At 45.5% G+C, this 18,542-nt stretch overlaps 1 non-coding gene and 1 pseudogene across 1 annotated transcript; both read right to left on the reverse strand.

Annotated features, from left to right (window-relative positions):
• Window positions 1–9,606: 9,606 nt before the first annotated feature.
• On the reverse strand, window positions 9,607–9,713 carry LOC142443972 (U6 spliceosomal RNA). The gene has a single exon (XR_012783669.1). It is a non-coding gene; the product is annotated as a U6 spliceosomal RNA (small nuclear RNA).
• Window positions 9,714–12,635: 2,922 nt separating this feature from the next.
• LOC142443442 (U6 snRNA-associated Sm-like protein LSm4 pseudogene) lies at window positions 12,636–13,046 on the reverse strand (annotated as a pseudogene).
• Window positions 13,047–18,542: the final 5,496 nt, after the last annotated feature.

The raw sequence follows: 18,542 nt of genomic DNA on the forward strand, positions 1-18,542 counted from the left end.
TCCCGGAAGCCGCCTCGTTCGGGGGCGTGGTCTGAGGGTGCTGACGCCGAGTTAACTCCGTGGCAGCCGTGTCTGTGGGGCTGCTTCACGTGAGGCCCGGCCCCCCTGCCTCGAAAGGGGACTGCGGGATCATTGCCGCGTGCCCTGCCTCCTGCGGAGAATTGGGGCGGCGGCCAGAACTAGACGGACTGGATCGCGCGTCGCTGCCTGGGACCCGCCGGGCGAGGGGGTGCATGCACTAGGAGGTGGGCTCCGGGCGCCGCCGAAGGTGCTGCCTTCAGCTCTGCGGCTGCTTTGTAGTCGGTGAGCAGGCGATAGATGGAAGCCCGGTGCTCCGTGGATATCCAGTCCTGGGACCCAGGCCTAATGCCCCCAGCCCAAGAGCTGGTCACACACGGGCCCCTGGGGCATTTACCGCAGGCGTTGTTACGAAAGGGCCTCTGTTGGTAATTAAACTTACTGTGCCCTAGTGATGGCTCAGTGCCTGTACAGTTAATATCAGGTAACGGATATCCCGTTCAGTATGACTAACGGCAGTTTTTTTAGACCCACTAGGGAAAGAGAAGCCCTAGTGATGGAGTGGGTTCCTGGTGGGCTGCAGCAGCTCCAGCTCACTAGCAGATCCACGAAAGATGAGGCTTTACACTCCCGAAAATATTTACATCTCCCAAGCCCCAAAGGGCGATTCTACTCTGTGCCATAGGCTTGCGCTGTCCCATTGACTCCCCAGTGGCAGTGAGTTTGGTTTTGCTCTTGCTGTTCTACAATCAGAGGGTATCATCTGCCCACATCCTAGCTGTTCACATCCTATGCCAAAACACCCCTTTCTCTGAAGCGCACCCAGATCACTCCAGCTCAGGGTGTGCTTTGCTGTAATTTGGCATTGTGCCACTTTGGGGAGTATGGCCCCCTTGGGCCTTGAACATCTTTGAATACTGCCTTTTGTGGTTCATGTTTTTGAGATATTATATGTGGTGGCCTACCTCGATTGCCAACTACCAGCTCTTGGCTGGAAGTTCATTGTGACTCAGCGAATGATGAATCCGTGAGTGAAGAGTTTCTTTGTTTAAGCTTTGACAGTGTGAATCCTGTCTCAGACACGGTTTGGCACCACTTGGAAAATCACTGTAGCTACTTGACACTGTTAGAGAAATTTCGGATTTTTAGCTTGCGAGTAGAGTGACCGACGCATGGGTCCCACTCTCCTGAGCTGACTAACCGGAGACCCTCCTGCACTGCCTCGTGGAGGAGATGCTGCTGTGGGGAAGAGTGGAGGGCTTATACAGCCCTATTTTCTGGACGATTCATTTTGTCTGGACGACTCCACTACTTAGTGCTGCCCTGACCACTTCATCTGCAGGGACCATACAGCTTTTTCTGTAGCACTAAGCTTATCTAGCTTGGGAGACACTGTCCTTTTGACTCCTTTGTCGTCCTAACTTAAACTCGAAAATTATACATTGTTTAGGGTCAGGAGAAAAGAAAAACCGAAGGGATGTTAGAGATGTAGAATACAAGAGATGCACTGACATACAAAATAAACCCATTTTCAGCTTTGGTTTAATGCAGAGGTGCCACTGTGTTAGCCCTCGTGCTTCTACCCCATGGTAAAGACCATGTTTAAAGCAGGTCTGGCCACAGAACCTCTCTCAGATAGCTCACTGAAGTGAAAGCCTGAGCACAGAGGCAGAGGAGGGTTCCTGTACTGCTTACATTGGGCTTTTCATTCCATCTCTGGATGAATCCGTTTTCAAGGAGGTATTAATACTTTGTCGTGGGAACTACGATGTGCATTGCAGCGTGTTTAGCAACATCCCTGGCTGCTAGCCCACCAGGTGCCAGGAGAGCCCCCTCCACCCCCATTTATGGCAATCAGAAAAGTCTCCAGACATTGGCAAATACCACCTGAGAGTGAATGGACCCACCAAGGCTTCGTCAGGACTCTTCTCTCAGTTCTAGTTCGCTTTCCATACCAGTTGATAAAATCACCTTTCCGTTAAAGACATATTCAATTACTCAGAGAAATATGGTTTTGGTCTCCAGTGCTTCTACCACATTGCTTTAACAGTAATCCCCAATATCATAAAAGGAATAGACAGAGCAAGGACTTTCACTGGAGTATCCAAACAGTCATGTCAAAAGCCAGAGGTCAAAGGTTAAGTGCTTGGCTACTAAAGAAAGATTGGGAGTCGAACCCACCCCTTGGCTCTGTGGGAGAAAGAGCTGGCGATCTGCTCGCATGAATATTAGAGCTAATGATCAACCGCAGGCGATGAAAAGGGGAAGCATGTACCAGGGATAAAGCTTACTGATAGGAAGAAAATGGTCAGGATAACCAGGCCAGTGGGGACTATGTCAATGCTACAAAGCAAAATGGGTATGAATTGATGAAACCTAATTGCTCTGTAAATTTTCACGGAAATCGCACACAAAGAAGTCAAACAATGACGAAGATGAAGGCGGCCAAGAACAGCCTCTGGGCCAAATGATACTCTTGGGTCTATCACATGGAAGGGCGTTGAGTTGGAATCAACTTGATGGCAACCAACAACCACAGACAGTAAATTGCTATTATCATCGCACAGTTTAGTGTGCTGAGTCTCAGAACTGCTCAAGTCAGTCTTCGCAAAGCGAGTCATGGAAGGTTTACATCATGTTAACTATGTACTCAGCACTGGCTAGTGGCTGTGAGGTGGGCTTTCTGACTTTACCCCACGAAGAATTTATCAAGTAAGCCACAGAAACAAGTGCACAGGAAATCTGCAGTGAATAAAATAAACAATAGAATGCTGGATTTTGGCCTGCTCCTGAGTAAGCCTTGGTGGCATAGTGGTTCAAAACCACCAGCCTCTTCTCTGGCAAAGACGGGGCTTTCTGCTCCAGTAAAGTGTTACCGTCTCAGAAAATCACGACAGGGGTTCTAGCCTGTCCTCCAGGTAGAGTCACTATGCGTCGGCATTTACTCCACGGCACAGTGTGTTGGTTTGTGGAGAATGTTTTGACTCATAGTGACCCTATATACAAAAGAGCAGAAAACTGCCAGTCCGGGGCCGTCCTCACAATCTTTCCGAAGTTTGAGCTCATTGCAGCCACTGTGTCAACCCCCAAAGTCTTACTCTGTCTCACTCATCCTCTATCAGGCATGAGGTCATTTTCCAGGAACTGGCCCCTCCTGATAACGTGTGCACAGTACATGGACGGCCTTGCCGTCCTCACCTCTGAAGAACTTCCCAGCTCTGGTTTGTTCGAAAGAACCACCCCACAGAGGGTCGTTCTTCCGGCAACCATAATTCAACAGCATAATTCAAAGGCATCAATTCTGAAGTCTTCCTTCCAGCATACGAGTCTGCATATGAGGTGACAGGTCAGATGCACCTTAGTCTTCAAACTGATGTCTTTGCTGTAGGGGGTCTTGTGCGGCAGAGTTCTCCAGTGCATTACCTCATCTGATTGCCGTTTCCATGGGAAATGCTTTTTTAATTCAGGTAAAATCCCGGCATCAACCTTTTCTCCATAAGAAGTAAAGCAAATCCTACAGGAGTGTCAGTTCTGAGAGAGAAACTTGAATAAGCGGCAGGGAAGTTGCTATGGTGGTGTGCCGGCAAACTTGGTGGAAATCTGCCTTCTGGAACTTACTGGAAAGCTGCCCTCCAGGGTGTCAGAGAAAGCTGTTCATGGGTAGATGTCTTGCAGAAGTCACTGTGCTACAAAGCTGTAAGCAGGGCTGGGGAAGCTGCCCACACTGTTGGCGCCTGTTGCTGGAAAGCCTGGTGCTAGCAGAGACATCTGCACTGCCGGAGGGGGGCAAGGAAAAGCTTCAGGCATTGCAGGAGCTGGGTGCTGGAGAAGCTGCTGCAGGAGCTCGCCGAGAAAGAGCAGCAACCAGCCAGGGAGACTCCTTCCTCCTGCACGGTCTCATTCCAGCATTCTCCACCCTGAACGTAATGTGGGGGAGTCTACAGGTCATGCTGCGTGAAAAGCAGCGAGATTGATGCCACTGTTAGAAGCAAGCAAGCATGCACCTCCCTCTTTAGTATATTTAACCCACGGATGGTGCGATGGGTGAAGCAGATGCCCATGAAACAGTTTTCTTTAAAAGACAAGAAGAGCTATATACACAGAGATCAATGTTCGTTGGTAGTTAGTAGGGGTGGGGAAAGGGGACGTCATTCTCTAGATAGTAGACATTGACTATTAGGAGTGTTGAGAAAATAGCACTAAATGTGGGTGAGAGGTGCATAGCTTGGCCAAGCTAAGTGATGCAACTAAGACATACGCTAGGAGGACACTTTCAGGAAAGAAAAAGGCACATTATGTGACAACAACCAAAAACGTGTCGGCTACATATGTATGTATGTATGTATATGGGTAGATACACGTGCCCATACAGAGCCAGAGTGACTTTTAGAGGGTGGTACTTTGGGCATGTCAGGATAGACCAGTCCCTGGAGAAGGACATCATGCTTAGTAGAGGGGCAGTGAAAAGAGGAAGACCCTCCTGGAGATGGACTGACACAGTGGCTGCAACAGTGGGCTCAAGCACAGGAACAACTGTGAGGATGGCGCCGGACCAGATGGTGCTTCATTCTGTTGTACAGAGGGTCGTCCTGGGTCAGAACTGACTTGCTGGCTCATAGCAGCAACAATAACAAATATGGTGTGTGGATGTACAACTGTATACATAGATTTATATTTGTATATGAGGTATACAAAGTTTGTGATAATTTGTCATTACCTTTCATTCCATTTTCCCACAAACATTTAAAAGCCCCCTTGCATGAATGTACAGGTGTGTGTGCATGCATATTCAAAAAGAACCAAACTCACTAGAATTGAGTCAATTCAGACTCAGAGTAACCCAATAAGGGTAGAACTGCCCCAGTGAGTTTCCAAGACTATCTTTTTACTGGCTAAAAAGCCTCATCATTCTCTTGCAGGTACATATGGTTTCAAACTACTGACCTTGCAGTTAGCAGACCTGTGTGTAACCACTGTACCACCAGGACTCCCTGGTGTGCATGCATATATTTATATATAGAATCTGGTACACAGGGGCCACAGTGATACATCTTAGGCATACCAAATACCTAGTAAAGTTTGTTTTAGGAGTTTGAAGACTTAAGATCACAATCTCATGCAACAACTTGGTCAAATGATAATATAGTAGTCCATACAACTTATGGTCTACATCCTAGTTTAGTGACTGAGGCATTAGAAGCTTGCAAGAGGCCATCGAAGAAGAAACTATTGGTGTCTACTCATCCAGAGCAAAAAAGTATACATGAACCAGAAAACTAGATGGTGCCCAGCTACCATGTTGATCCTTATGATCAGAGTCGTGGTAACTGGGTCTCTTGCTGTTGTTAGGTGACATAGAGTCAGTTCTGACTACATTGCCAACCATGATGTCCTTTGCCAAGGAATGGTCTCTCCTGATAGCAAGTCCAAAGCACGTGAGATCAAGTCTCCCCCTTCTCACCTCTAAGGAACATTCCAGCTGCAGTTCTTCCATGAGAGGTTGGTTGGTTCTTACGGCAGTCCACAGTACTTTCAGTATTCTTCCCAAGGCCATGATATTTCAGAGGTCTTCCTCATTCCCTGTCCAATGTTCACACACATCTGAGGCAACTGAAAATGCCATGGCTGAGTCCAGGTGCACCTTAGTCCTGAAAGTGACATCCTGGCACTACCACATTTTCAAAAGGTCTTGTGTAGCAGACCCACCCAATGCAACACCTTGTTTGCCTTCATCACTGCTACTTCCATGAGCATTGCTTGGGGATCCAAGAAATAAAATCCTTGACAACTTTAATTTTGTTCTCCGTTTATCATGGTTTTGTCTATTGGTCTACTTAGGATGATTTGGATTTGCTTTGGTGGTGGTGTGGTTACAAGTGGGGCTGCAATCCTCAGGTTCAGCAATTCAAAACCACTAGCCATTCTACAGGAGAAGGATGGGGCTTCCACTTCTGTAAAGTTACAGTCTCGCAGACTCACAGGGGCAGGTCTACTATGTCCTGTAGAGTCGTTATGAGTTGACATTGATTCAATGGCAGTGAGTTTGGTTCGTTTTTTACATTAAATTGAAGTTCATACTGAAGGCTACACTTCTGATATTCACATAACCCATCATTGAATTATTTGCTCAGTATATGGGTTAAATAAATATGGTGAAAGGATACAACCCTTCTACACCGCTCTCTTGCTCTGGATCCTGATAGAATAGAAAGTATGAAAGAAATTCTTTAAAAGACCAAACTTACTTAGACCAGTTGAGCTTGGAGATCTGCCCTGAACCACTTTTTAAACCTTGAACTGAAACAAGGCTCTGAAGCTATCTTTTAGCTAAATAACAGAGCAGCTAATAAATAATGCACATTGACTAGGCATGAAGGCTGAATGGCTGTGGGGGGTGGGGGGACGAACATGGGAGCATGCACACAAAGATTGACAGAACATAATTGTACATAGATATATTCACTTAGCTGTCAATAGATGCATGGGTGTGGTGGAGCATGCAGGGACAAGGTTAGGAAAACTTCTTAGACATAGCCAAACACCTTAAGGAAGTGAATCACTGAGCCTGGGGGCTCAGGTCCAACATCTTGGAGAACAGCATAATCAATCAGCATAACAGTCCACAAAGCCAGTATTCTATATCCTACTTTGGTCAGTAGTGACGAGATTTAAAAGCTTGTGAACAACCATCTAAGATGTAACTTGGTTTCTGCCTGTTCAGAGGACAAATGGGGCGTGGGGCACTGAAGATGCTTAGAAACAATGAGTCCAATGAATTAATAGACCAAAATGAACATGGAGACCCCTGCGACCAGAAGAACCAGATGGTGCCTGTCTACCACTACCAACTGCTCTGAAAGGGATTACCGTAGGCGGTTCTAGATAGACTGGGAGAAAAATCTGGACAAAACTCAAAATCATAAAAGAAGCCAGACCTGCTGATTAGTGGAATGTCTGAGACTATGGCCTTTGGTCACCCTTCAAGTCAGGTAGTCACGAGCTGAACTCACCCTCTTGGCTCAGTGTTCAGCCAACAATAGCTCAAGAGGAACAAGAAATACCAGTGAGATAAGCATCCTTCTGAGTCATCAACCCGTGGAGATCAAAGAAGCAGCATTGACTCAAGGACCAAGTTCCAAAGAGTTAGGAAGGAAGGATGGTTGGAAATGGGAAGCCCAGGGAGGATGTGGGATAAGTGCAGTTACCCTGGAGGACTGCAATGTATGAGATGAAATGTGTATGACTTGTTGAATGTAAACATCTGCTCTGTAAACCTTCATCTAATTCACAATAAAAGGTAGCGTTTAAAAAACCACCAATTGACTTGAAAATAAATATTACAACTCAACGGTAAGGTTCTTTAAGAAAAAAAAATCAGCTGTATGAGACCACGTGGTCAGCGCTTCCTCTGAAGAGGAGAAAGTGAGGTAGCATAAGACAGCATCACTGAGATGGAACAGCCAGAACGGAACAACGAGAAAGCTAAAATAAGTGTGTAGAAATTGTTAAGAAAGACTCGCTCACTCACTCACTCTCTCTTACTCTCTCACTCTTTCACTCACTCACTCTCACTCTTTCGCTCTCACTCACTCTCACTCTTTTATTCTCTCTCACTCGCTCACTCTCTCACTAACTCAAAAAAGAAAAAAGAAATTGTTAAGGAAGCCTAGTCTTCTGTGTAAACCCTCACTGAAATAACAAGTGGCTCTTCTGAGATTCAAGGTCAGGCAATGAGCTCATAATCAAAGGACACCACACACCAAGAAGCTAAACCTCTATATCTGACAATCAGCAAAAATAATAGATACAGACTTCCACGGGCCATAACTCATTCAAAACTCACTGCAATTGACTTGGGTCACAAGACCATTCTGACCCTGTGACCCAATACGACAGGGTAGAACTGCCTCTGTGTTTGAGACCTTATTTTCCAATTGTTTTATTGATGTAAAATCTACATATATTTCCAAAGTTAAGTGGCTTTTATAAAAAGAGTTACATATATATCATCACAATCATTTCTAGTGCACCCCCACCCAAATACATTATTTACTCCCCAATTCCCCTTAACCTCCCCACCTCTATATATCTGTGATAAGCTATTACATGAATTATTGTCTCTATGCAGCCGCTCCTTCTGTGCTCTGTAAACTGGGAAGCATAATTTAAAACAAAGGACTAAAAAGGAAGAAAGAAAAGCCCACTAGCGATACTAAAATAAGCCCGAGAGAAAATTTCTGTCGCGGAACAAGCGAGAAATATTTAAAACAGAAATTCAGTATGGGTCAAGTGGGAGATCAACTGACCAGGTATCGTATCATCAAGTTTACAATAATCTCTGTCTGATAATAAGGCTGCTCCCATCCCCAATTGGTTAGAGGGGACCTGGATTTTGGGATCCTACTGTCCTCCACAGCCCTCTACAAATTGGCTTCTACAATTTAACCTTTCCCTTTTTCATATTTGGATGTTGTTGTTTGTCATCTTTGGATCACACAGGCTGGTGTGCTTCTTCTACGTGGCCTTAGTTGACTCCTCGCTTAGATGGTTGCTTGTTTAAATACAAGCTTTTAAGACCCCACACACGAATCCAATTGATAGCAGGGCACCATCTGCTTTCTTCACCACATTTTGCTGTAGCACCCTTATCTTGAGTGATGTTTTCATGAAGGCAAGTATCCAGCAAGGTCATGTCATAGTACTACCTGTTCTTGGATTGGGGCTAGAATTAATTAATTAATATGACTCAGTTTTACTTTAGTGGTCTTATTATCATTTTATACTTAAAAAACTTATCAATCATCCTTGGGTATAAGGTGACTCCATTGATAGCATCAATAATTTATTTGAGACTGTATTCTTTACTGGAGTGGAAAGCCTCCTCTTTCTATTAAGGAGCAGCTGGTGACTTCGAACTGCTGACCCTGTGGTTAGCAGCTCAATGTGTCCATAACTCATGATGTCTCTTGGGTTCACTCTACGGGCTATAGATAATGGAATTAACAGATATTGGGTATAGAATACATACAAAATGTAATGTTTTTTTTCTGTTTTATTTTCTGTTGTGAATTGATTCTTGATCGTGAATCAGTGGTGATTTATGCTGGAAATCATCAGTTCAGATTCAGTGATTTAAGCTATGTGTCAATTCTGTAATTCTAACTATCTATCCATCCCCTATAGTCCCTCTTGAAATGGACTGTGCAGGCACACATGGACAAAGAGCTCTTTAGAGGCAAGAATGGCAACACATTGGTGGCACTCACTTCACATAGGGCTCCAGAGACAAGCTTGAAACCCCGCCATCAAACATCTAGGCCCCTCCCTACACAGATTCTCATGCTACTCCCTATGTCAGCACACCCTTGCAGAGGCTCACAAGGCTGACTTCCGTCTTGACTCTTACCCTTGATCAAGTAGATCCGGTGGGTGATGAATCCCAGATGGCAGATACAATGGCAGCCTTCTTCCTCAAGGGTGTTGAGACTGACAATGTCCAGAGAAGCAGGAACGATGGCAAGATTCTGTCCCATGTCCCCAAACCTTCAGGTCAGAGGAAGGGTCCAGGTCCAGAACCGTAATTTTTTTTTAAATATGGAACGCTTCACGAATTTGCATGTCATCCTTGCGCAGGGGCCATGCTAATCTTCTCTGTATCGTTCCAATTTTAGTATATGCGCTGCCGAAGCGAGCACATTTTTTTTTAAGAATAAGTGATGTACTTAAAAGATGAGCAAGAGACTACCAGACTGCCCTGGCAGGTTGGAAAGTGGGGGGGGGGGGGGCGACTTAGAAATGAAGTAAAATAACCTAATGGGAAAAGCAAATTAGCTGTAGATGCAGACAGAATAAATGAGAATATCGGTGTGCAAAAAAAGACAGGGAACTAAAAATATGGGAAAGACAGTAAAAGACCTAGATGCTAGGATATAGAAACCTAGCATTTCAGGGAAAACCCCTAGGATTTTAGGAATTTCAGGAGAATAGAATGGAGGGAGTAAATGAGAGTGCTCTAGTGTTGCTGAAGCAGGAATAGCACGTGCCTTGAGCAGGTCGTTTTGACGAACGGACATTTGTTTTCTTATAGAAAGCTAAGACCAAACTTGGAATCCATTGCCATCGAGTCAATTCGGACTCTCTGTGGCCCTGCAGGGCAGCGTAGAACTGCCCCATAGCGTCTCCTAGGCTATAATTGTAACAGAAACAGACCACCCCATCTTTCCACTGGAGCAGCTAGTGGCTTTAACTGTTGACCTTTCAGTTCACTGCCAAGGGCTTAGCCGTTGTGCCACTAGGCCTCCAGTGAGGATGCTAGAAGTCTGAATTCAATATGCTCCTCTAGCTGGGAGGCCTGGTGTCACAGTGGTTTCAAGGTGGCAGTTGAAAACTCACAGGGACAGTTCTACCCTGTCTTACAGGGACACTGAAAGCCTGCGTCTTTAGAACTCCAGGGGAAGAACTTCGACTGTTCAGCTTCTGTAGCGTCCCTTGGTGAATATCTACCGTCCCTCCATTTATGCGCATCTCTTTGTATGTCTCAAAGGCAATTGACTTAAAACACTCATGTGCCTCATTAACCCTGATTGAAAACTGAGTTACCCTCACAAGTAGCAGGCTGTGGATTTGCAAGTTTTCTGCAGGACACAATTCGATCCAGGAGAGAGGGGCATTCTTTCCTCCTAACATTTTAGACTTTTTATTGTTTTTGTCAGGTGCTGTCGAGTCGGTTCCTACTCATAGTGACCCCGTGTGCAACAGAACCCCACATTGCCCAGGCCTGCACCATCCCCACACTCGTTCATGTCCTTGAGCCCACTATTGCTGCCCCTGTGTCAGTCCATCTCTTTAAGGGCCTGCCGCCTTTTCACAGCCCTCTCACTCTACACGCATATATCCTTTTTCAGGGACTAGTTTCTCTTGACATGTCCAAAGTGTAGCTATCCTGGATTCGACTGACTTGTTTGTCCTTTCGTAGTCCATAGTACTTCCAACACTCGTCACCAGAACCGTAATTGGAATGCCTCCATTCTTTCCTGGGCTTCCTTATTCAGTGTTCAACTTTCACTTGCCTAGGAGGCCATTGAAAATACATGGCTTATAACGATAAGGTCATAGATCTATGCGCATATATTAATATGTTACTATCAAGGTAGCAGAGGGACATTGGGCCCTCTACTCAAGTATTCCGTCAATGCAAGAACACTTTGTTCTAATAACCTGGCATTCTGTGATGCTCACATTCCTTATACGATCACTGAAGACAAAGGGAGTGCATGGGCAAATGTGGTAAAGAAAGCTGATGGTGCCCAGCTATCAACAGATAAAAGTGTCTGAGGTCTTAAAGGCTTGAAGATAAACAACCGGCCATCTAGCTAAAAAGCAACAAAGCCCACATGGAAGAAGCACACCAGCCTCTGTGATCATAAGGTGTCGATGGGATCAGGTATCAGGCATCAAAAACCCAGAACAAAAAAGCATATGAATGTGCATGAGGGGGAGTGAAGAGTGGAGATCCAATGCCCATCTGTAGACAGTTGGACATCCCCTTACAGAAGGGTCACAAGGAAGAGACAAGGAGGTCAGGGTGCAGTATAGCACCAATGAAACATACAACTTTCCTCTAGTTCTTTAATGCTTCCTCCCCCTACTATCAGGATCTCAATTCTACCTTACAAATCCAGCTAGACCAGAACACTTACCCAGGTACAGATCAGAGTTAGAAATATAGGGATTCTAGGACAGATAAACTACTCATGAGCAATAATGAGAGTAGTGATACCAGGAGGATAAGGGAAAGGTGCGAAGAGAAAGGGGAAACAGATCACAATGATCTACATATAACTCCTTCTCTGGAGGATGGACAAAAAAGTAGGTGAAGGGAGACAGCAGTCAGTGTAAGACATAATAATTTATACATGATCAAGGGTTCGTGAAGGAGGGAGGGGAAAATGAGTTGATACCAAGGGCTCAAGTAGAAAGACAATGTTTTGAAATGATGATGGCAACAAATGTACAAATGTACTTGACCCAAAGAATGTATGTATGTATTGTGATGAGCTGTAGGAGCCTCCAATAAAATTATTTTTTTTAAAGAAAGAAAATACACGACTTGTGTCAGGCACACCTTAGTCTTCAAAGTGACATTCTTGCTCTTTAATTTTTTTTTTTTCAGGGAGTGAGAGGCCAGCGCCTCTGGTTTTATTCTGAGAACACAGTGTAGCAGCTCCGACTCCACTCCAGGGCCCACGCTGGCCTCTTCGGGTTTGGAGAAGGCTCTCTGCACCCAGAGAAAGGGAAACCCACCCGCCTATTGCTGTGCAGGGATCCACCTGGGCTGCTCCACACATGGGACCACGCGTATGCAGGAACTTGGGGAGGGGTGTCCCACAACTACATCCCAAAATCAAAAACAGTAAGATGGGTGCAACTCGCATCGCTGCTTGGAAAATTTAAAAAGGGCTTTTCTGACGAGGGTCTGGAAGGAAACACCGACAGGGCAGCTCCAGCCCCTGCCACCTCTGTTTTCTGGTCAGGTTTGCGCGCAGGCAGAGATGCCACCTCGGGATGGGCTGTACCCCCACCTCCGCCCCCAATTCCCAGGATGTGGCAGATGCAGCTCACTGCTTGCCTGCCTGTCGGCCTGGCTTCTTCTCCTCTTGGCCCCTGCCTGTGCCTGGGATCCCGCCACGGCCACGACCACCAAATACACCTCGGCCAGTGCCTCCCATGCCGCGGCCTTTCTGCTGCTGCAGGCCACCCTGGCCGCGGCCCTTGGCCACCACCTCGTCCTTGACCATGTCACTGATCTCATCGGGGATGCGCAGGTACTTGATGGTGCTGCCTCGGATATAGCACGCTGGCATTCGCCAGAACTTGTCGCCATCCCCGGACGTGCAGATGACCTCCCGCAGGTTGATGTTCATCCAGTCGTCACAGCTCACCAGGTGGCCGTTGTACCTCTCGCTGTTCTTTAGCTCCTCCAGCATGGGGTGATTCTGGGCCGTCTTCAGCAGCGACAAGGGGGGCATACTGCCGGCAAGGACCGCCGCCGCTCGCGCCGTTAGCAGGGCAGCCCGCTCTTTAATACTTTAAAGAGATCTTGTGCAACCGCTTTGCCCAATGCAATGCATCTTTGGATTTCTTCACTGATGCTTCTGTGTGCATTGACTGTAGATCCAAACGAAATGAAGTCCTTGAAAACGTCAATCTTTTCTCTGTGTATTAGTGTGTTACCTATTGGAATAGAGCAGTGGTTCTCAACCTTCCTCGTGCTGCGACCCTTTAATAGTTCCTCATGTTGTGGTGACCCCCAACCATAAAATTATTTTCATTGCTACTTCGAAACTAATTTTGCTACTGTGATGAATCGGGAGACCTCTGTAAAAGGGTCGTTGGACCCCCAAAGGGGTAGCGACCCACAGGTTGAGAACCGCTGGTCTAGAACGAGCGTTGGTAACCTGCAGCTTGAGAGCCATATGCATTTCTCTCGGTGTGTACATGTGGCTCGGCAGTAAAATTTTCAATGAAAATAAACTATCATAGTTTCATTTATAAAAAATTTAATGGCATTATTCAGATAGTAGTGATTTCATTTGTTTTTATGTTTTATTTATGGCCCTAGAATAATACTTTTTAAATTGTTGTAAGGATTGGCTCTTCCATGTCAAAAGTTTCCTGATCCCTGGTATGGAAGAATCGATGCATTTGAATTGTGGTTCTGACAAAGAATATTGAAAGTACCATGGACTGCCAAAAGGACTCCAAATCTGTCTTGGAAGAAAGACAGCCAGAGTGCTCCTTAGAGGCAAGGATGGCAAGACTTTGTCTTATAAACTTTGGACATCTTGTCAGGAGAGACCCGTCCCTGGAGAAGAACACCATGCTTGCTAACGTGGAGGGTCTGGGGAAAAGAGCAAGACCCTTGACAAGCTGGATTGACAGAGTTGCTCCAACAGTGACTCAAGCATCGGACAACGGTGAGACTGGCACAGGACCAGGCAGTGCTTCCTTCTCTCCTGCATAGGGGCGCTGTGGGTCAGAACCAACTCAATTGCACCTACCAACAATAGCTATTGATCCAGTTGTGACGATTTGGGTCTTCCTTACATTGAGTTATAGTCCAGACTGAAAGCTGCAGTCCTTGATCTTCATCGGCAAGTGCTTCAAGTGCTCCTCACGTTCAGCCAGCAAGGCTGTGTCGTCTGCACACCACAGGTTAATAACCTTACTCCATTCCTGATGCCACATTCTTCATGGAGCCCAGCTTCCCAGATTATTTGCTCAGCATACAGATCGAACAAATATGGTGAGAGGACACACCCTAGAAATCCCTTTCCTGGTAGATATTTTTTAATTCCTCATTTTATTCGGAGCTCTTACAGATGTCACAATAATCCATAATTCCAGTAGTTCAAGTATAATTGTACAATTGCTTCTACAATCCTTTTTGAAGCATCGGCTCTCCCCATGAGCTCTTTGATATCAGCGGTTGTATTAGATTGTGGGGGCGGGAGGGGGGTTGTGCTTGGCTGGTAGTAACCCAGTCTGACCAAGTAGGCCTGCCCAGACAGTTTGTCATCGCCGCCGAAGCCGATCGTGGGGTCTTTCCCTGCGGAGGACCGGGAGGGTTCAAGCCGCCTCCTCTCAGCTACCAGCCACGTGCTCATCTATTTGTGCCACGAGGGCGCATCCAGTGGGCTGGTCTTGGCACTGGGGGCACAAATAAACAGGAGGTAAAATCTGCTCACTGGGTAAGGTTGCACACTAATGAGAGATCTAAGGAACTTAACACAAGCATAAGAAAACCGAAGAATGGTAATCAAAGGAAGAAAACTCAGGGAGAGGCCTAACGCCGTCGCGCTGGCACGAGGCGGCTGTGTGACCTTGGGAAGCCTTGCCCAAGGAGGGGCCGAGCTGCGGGGCAGGAGCAGGTCCTATGCAGTGCTTTCAACTCACACATTGGCTCTGAAGTAAAACTGAAAATGAGAATAAAATGATCGTCGTTTCATTTAGAAACTCTTAGAAGGATATTATTCAGATAATGGTGATTTCATTTGCCTGTTGAAATATATTACTGGCTCTCAAATAACTTTTACATTGTGGTGAGGGACAGGATTAGCTCTTCTGACTCAAACGTTGGCTGACACCCAAGGAACGGGTGTTCTGGGAAAGAGAGCAGCAGTGACCAAGACAATGAGGCAGAAATGAGTTTCACAAACTGCTGGCACACATATTTCAAGTTTTAGAACCAACTTATTTTCAAGTGGAATATAGAAATCTTACTCTGTCGGCCCCTGTGCCCTCTGGTGTGTACCTGTCAACTATAAGTGTCACACCTATGTGCACTGGAAAGAGCGCCAGACTTTGAAGAGGGCAGTGGTTGTTACATCATCTGGTGTCAAGTTGAGGCTTCAGAGTGAAGGGGTGGAGTTTAGACTGTCAATCAGGTCGTAGGTTGATGACCTCATTTGGAGGCACTAAGGAGATAAATAGCTTGCTCAAGGCGGGACACCCGCTCACTGCGAGACCTTCCTGTGGACAGGGCACATGGAGCTACACTAGAGCCCTGGATCTGAAGGAGCCATGTGGGGACCCCTGCCAGCGCTGAGATGCTTCTGCCACCACTGGATCCATAAGACTTTCCACCCACCGGCCTGTGATCCTTCTGCGTTTGATGTCATTGCATGTGTTGCATGAGTCTGAAGAAGACTTTATAGACTGATATCAAACATATGGGCTAATATTGGACTTAGGGACTTGAACTAGACTGGGCTGGGATGTTTTCTTAATGTTCAATTGCTCTTGTATATAAGGCTCTTTCTTATACACGAGTCTCCTTGCATTTGTTTCTCTAGTCTACCTGGACTAACATAGTGCCTTCTTACTAATTATGAGAAATCATAGTAGCTTTAAACAATGATGAGATTCTATTTTTTCCTTTGCAGGTTCTTGACAGTGTGGGTTCATGAGTGAATAGAGAAATAAATAGTTGCAACATGTTCAAGGGGTGGGGGATCCACACATTTCTGGAAAGCAATTTGACACATATCAAAAGCCTTTAAAAAAAAGTGCATGTCCTTTGGCTCAGAAATTTCTTTTGGAAATTTTCTCTCAGATATATGTGGGAGCTTCAAAAATGGAAAATAGAATTAAAAGATAATGGGTTCTTTCCATGAACATTTTTTCCCATCATCATTTTATTGGGCTCTTACAGCTCTTATGACATTCCACACATCGCATCATCATTTCCAAGACATTTTCTGCTTGAGCCCTTGATGTAAGCTGCATTTTCCCCTTCCCTCCCCAGCTTTTCCACCCTCCTATATCAATTGTATTTTGTTATTGTTATTTTGTGTCTTACACTGCCCTTTGTCTCCCTTCACCCACATTTCTGTTATTCATCCCTTTCTGGAGGGGGGCTGTATATCCAATCTTGTGATGGGTTCCCCTTTTCTCACCCTTCCCTCTCCCTGACCAACTCCCTACCCTCATGATATCACTACTCCTACTACTGTCCCTCAGGGGGGGTATCTTTCCTCAGTTCCCTGTGGTGTGGAGAGCTCTTATCTGTTCCAATGGTTATTCTCTGGTCTAGCCAGCTTTGTAAGGTAGAACTGGGTCATGGTAATGGGAGGAGGAAGCATTCAGGAACTAGAGGGATGATGTGTGTTTATTACACCTTGGTTGAATCATCCCTTATACTGCTTCTGTGTGTGGATACACAATTATGTACAGATGGGCTTTGGGTCTCCATCCCGACCCCCATATTTTGCATCAACACAGTCCATGAACATTTTAAAGCCACTCATAATTGGGTAAGATGGTAAAGTGGTTCGTCCGTACAGTCATATTTATCAGATCATTCATACTTTTAAATTCTAGGACCATAGAAACAATTGTTGCGTTGTACATGGGCTCAAAGATAACAATCATGGGATGGCACAGGACGGGGCAGTGTCTTTTGTGTTATACACAGGGTCTCTAAGAGTCAGGTCTGACTTGCTGATACCTGTTAGCAGTTAGGCTCCTGATTACTGCTACCACGGGGAGGTTCCTGATTTCTTCTTTCACCTTAAATGGTAATCCTCAAAAGATAACGTTGTGAACTATTCAGAGTCCACTTGTTTTACACGCCATTTTGTAGATAAGAAAATAAAGTGTAAAAGTCTAAACTACTTGCCTTAGGCTAAACTGTTAGCGACAATGACAACACCAAAAGCCTACCACCATTAAGTCAATTCAGACTCACCGCGGCCCTACAGAGCAGAGAAGAACAGCTTTCTTAAGGCTTCCAGTCTATAAATCTCTTCAGGAGCAGAGAGCCTCATCTTTCTCGCACTGAGCAGCTGATGGATTTGAACTGCAGCCATTGCAGTTAGCAGCCCAATGCATAGCCAACTGTGGCACCAGGGATCCATGCAAGCATTTATTGAGGGTTGTTTTTTAAAAATCATTTTTAAATGATTAAACTCATACTCGTACAACTCTTCTCACAATCCATCCATCCATTGTGTCAAGCACATTTGTACATCATCATTCTCAAAACATTTGCTTTCTATTTGAGCCCTTGGTATCAGCTCCTTTTTTCCCCCTCCTCCCTCATGAACCCTCGATCATTTACAAATTATTATTTTGTCATATCTTACACTGTCTAACATCTCTGAAGGTTTTTTATGATTATTTATAGTATATGGTTTTGCCAAATTATTATTGGATAAATTGCCTCATTTTATCCTCACAGCAAGCTATGCGCAGAGAAAGCAAGTGACTAACTAAGGCAGCTATTCTGAGCTATTCCTCCCTCTCCTAACACTGTCCTGTGACCAACTGGACCCAAAGCTGCATTGAGGCCCTAACCCCTGTACCTATGGCTGTATGACTGTAACCCTGTTTAGGCATGGAGATTGTCTTTGTTTTGTTCATCAAGTAGTACCAGAGTACCAAAGATCCTAAACCTAATCACTTCTGAGGTGGGTTTTATTAAAGAGATCAGGATACCTGTAGAGACAACCACTAGAGTAAGGGATCCTGGGGGGTACATGAGGGAGGTGGGGGAAGGTAACGGGGAGCTGATGTGAAGGAGCTGAAGAAGTAAGAATTGTGTTGAAACTGATTGTGGTAGCAGTTGTACAACACGACTTGCTGTGACTGAACTATGGAATAGTATGATGTCTGGATTAGCTCCTAATAAAATGGTTCTCAGAAAACCCCCCCCCCAAAATAGAATAGTCACAGAGATGCAGGTACACATCAAAGCTGGAAATACAGGGAATCCAGGACAGATAAACTCCTCGGGACCAATATTGAGAGTAGCTATACCAGGAGGGGGAGGGGAAGAGGGAAGGTGTAGGGAGAAAGGGGGAACTGATCACAATGACCTACCTATAACCCCCTCCTAGGGGGATAGACAACAGATAAGGGGGTAAAGGGAGACATCGAACAGTGTAAGACATGGAGAAATAATAATTTATAAATTATCAAGGGTTCATGAGGAGGAAGGGTAGCGAGGGGAGGGGAAAAGTGAG

The sequence above is a fragment of the Tenrec ecaudatus genome, chromosome 3 (assembly GCF_050624435.1).
Source record: "Tenrec ecaudatus isolate mTenEca1 chromosome 3, mTenEca1.hap1, whole genome shotgun sequence".
NCBI lineage: Eukaryota > Metazoa > Chordata > Mammalia > Afrosoricida > Tenrecidae > Tenrec > Tenrec ecaudatus.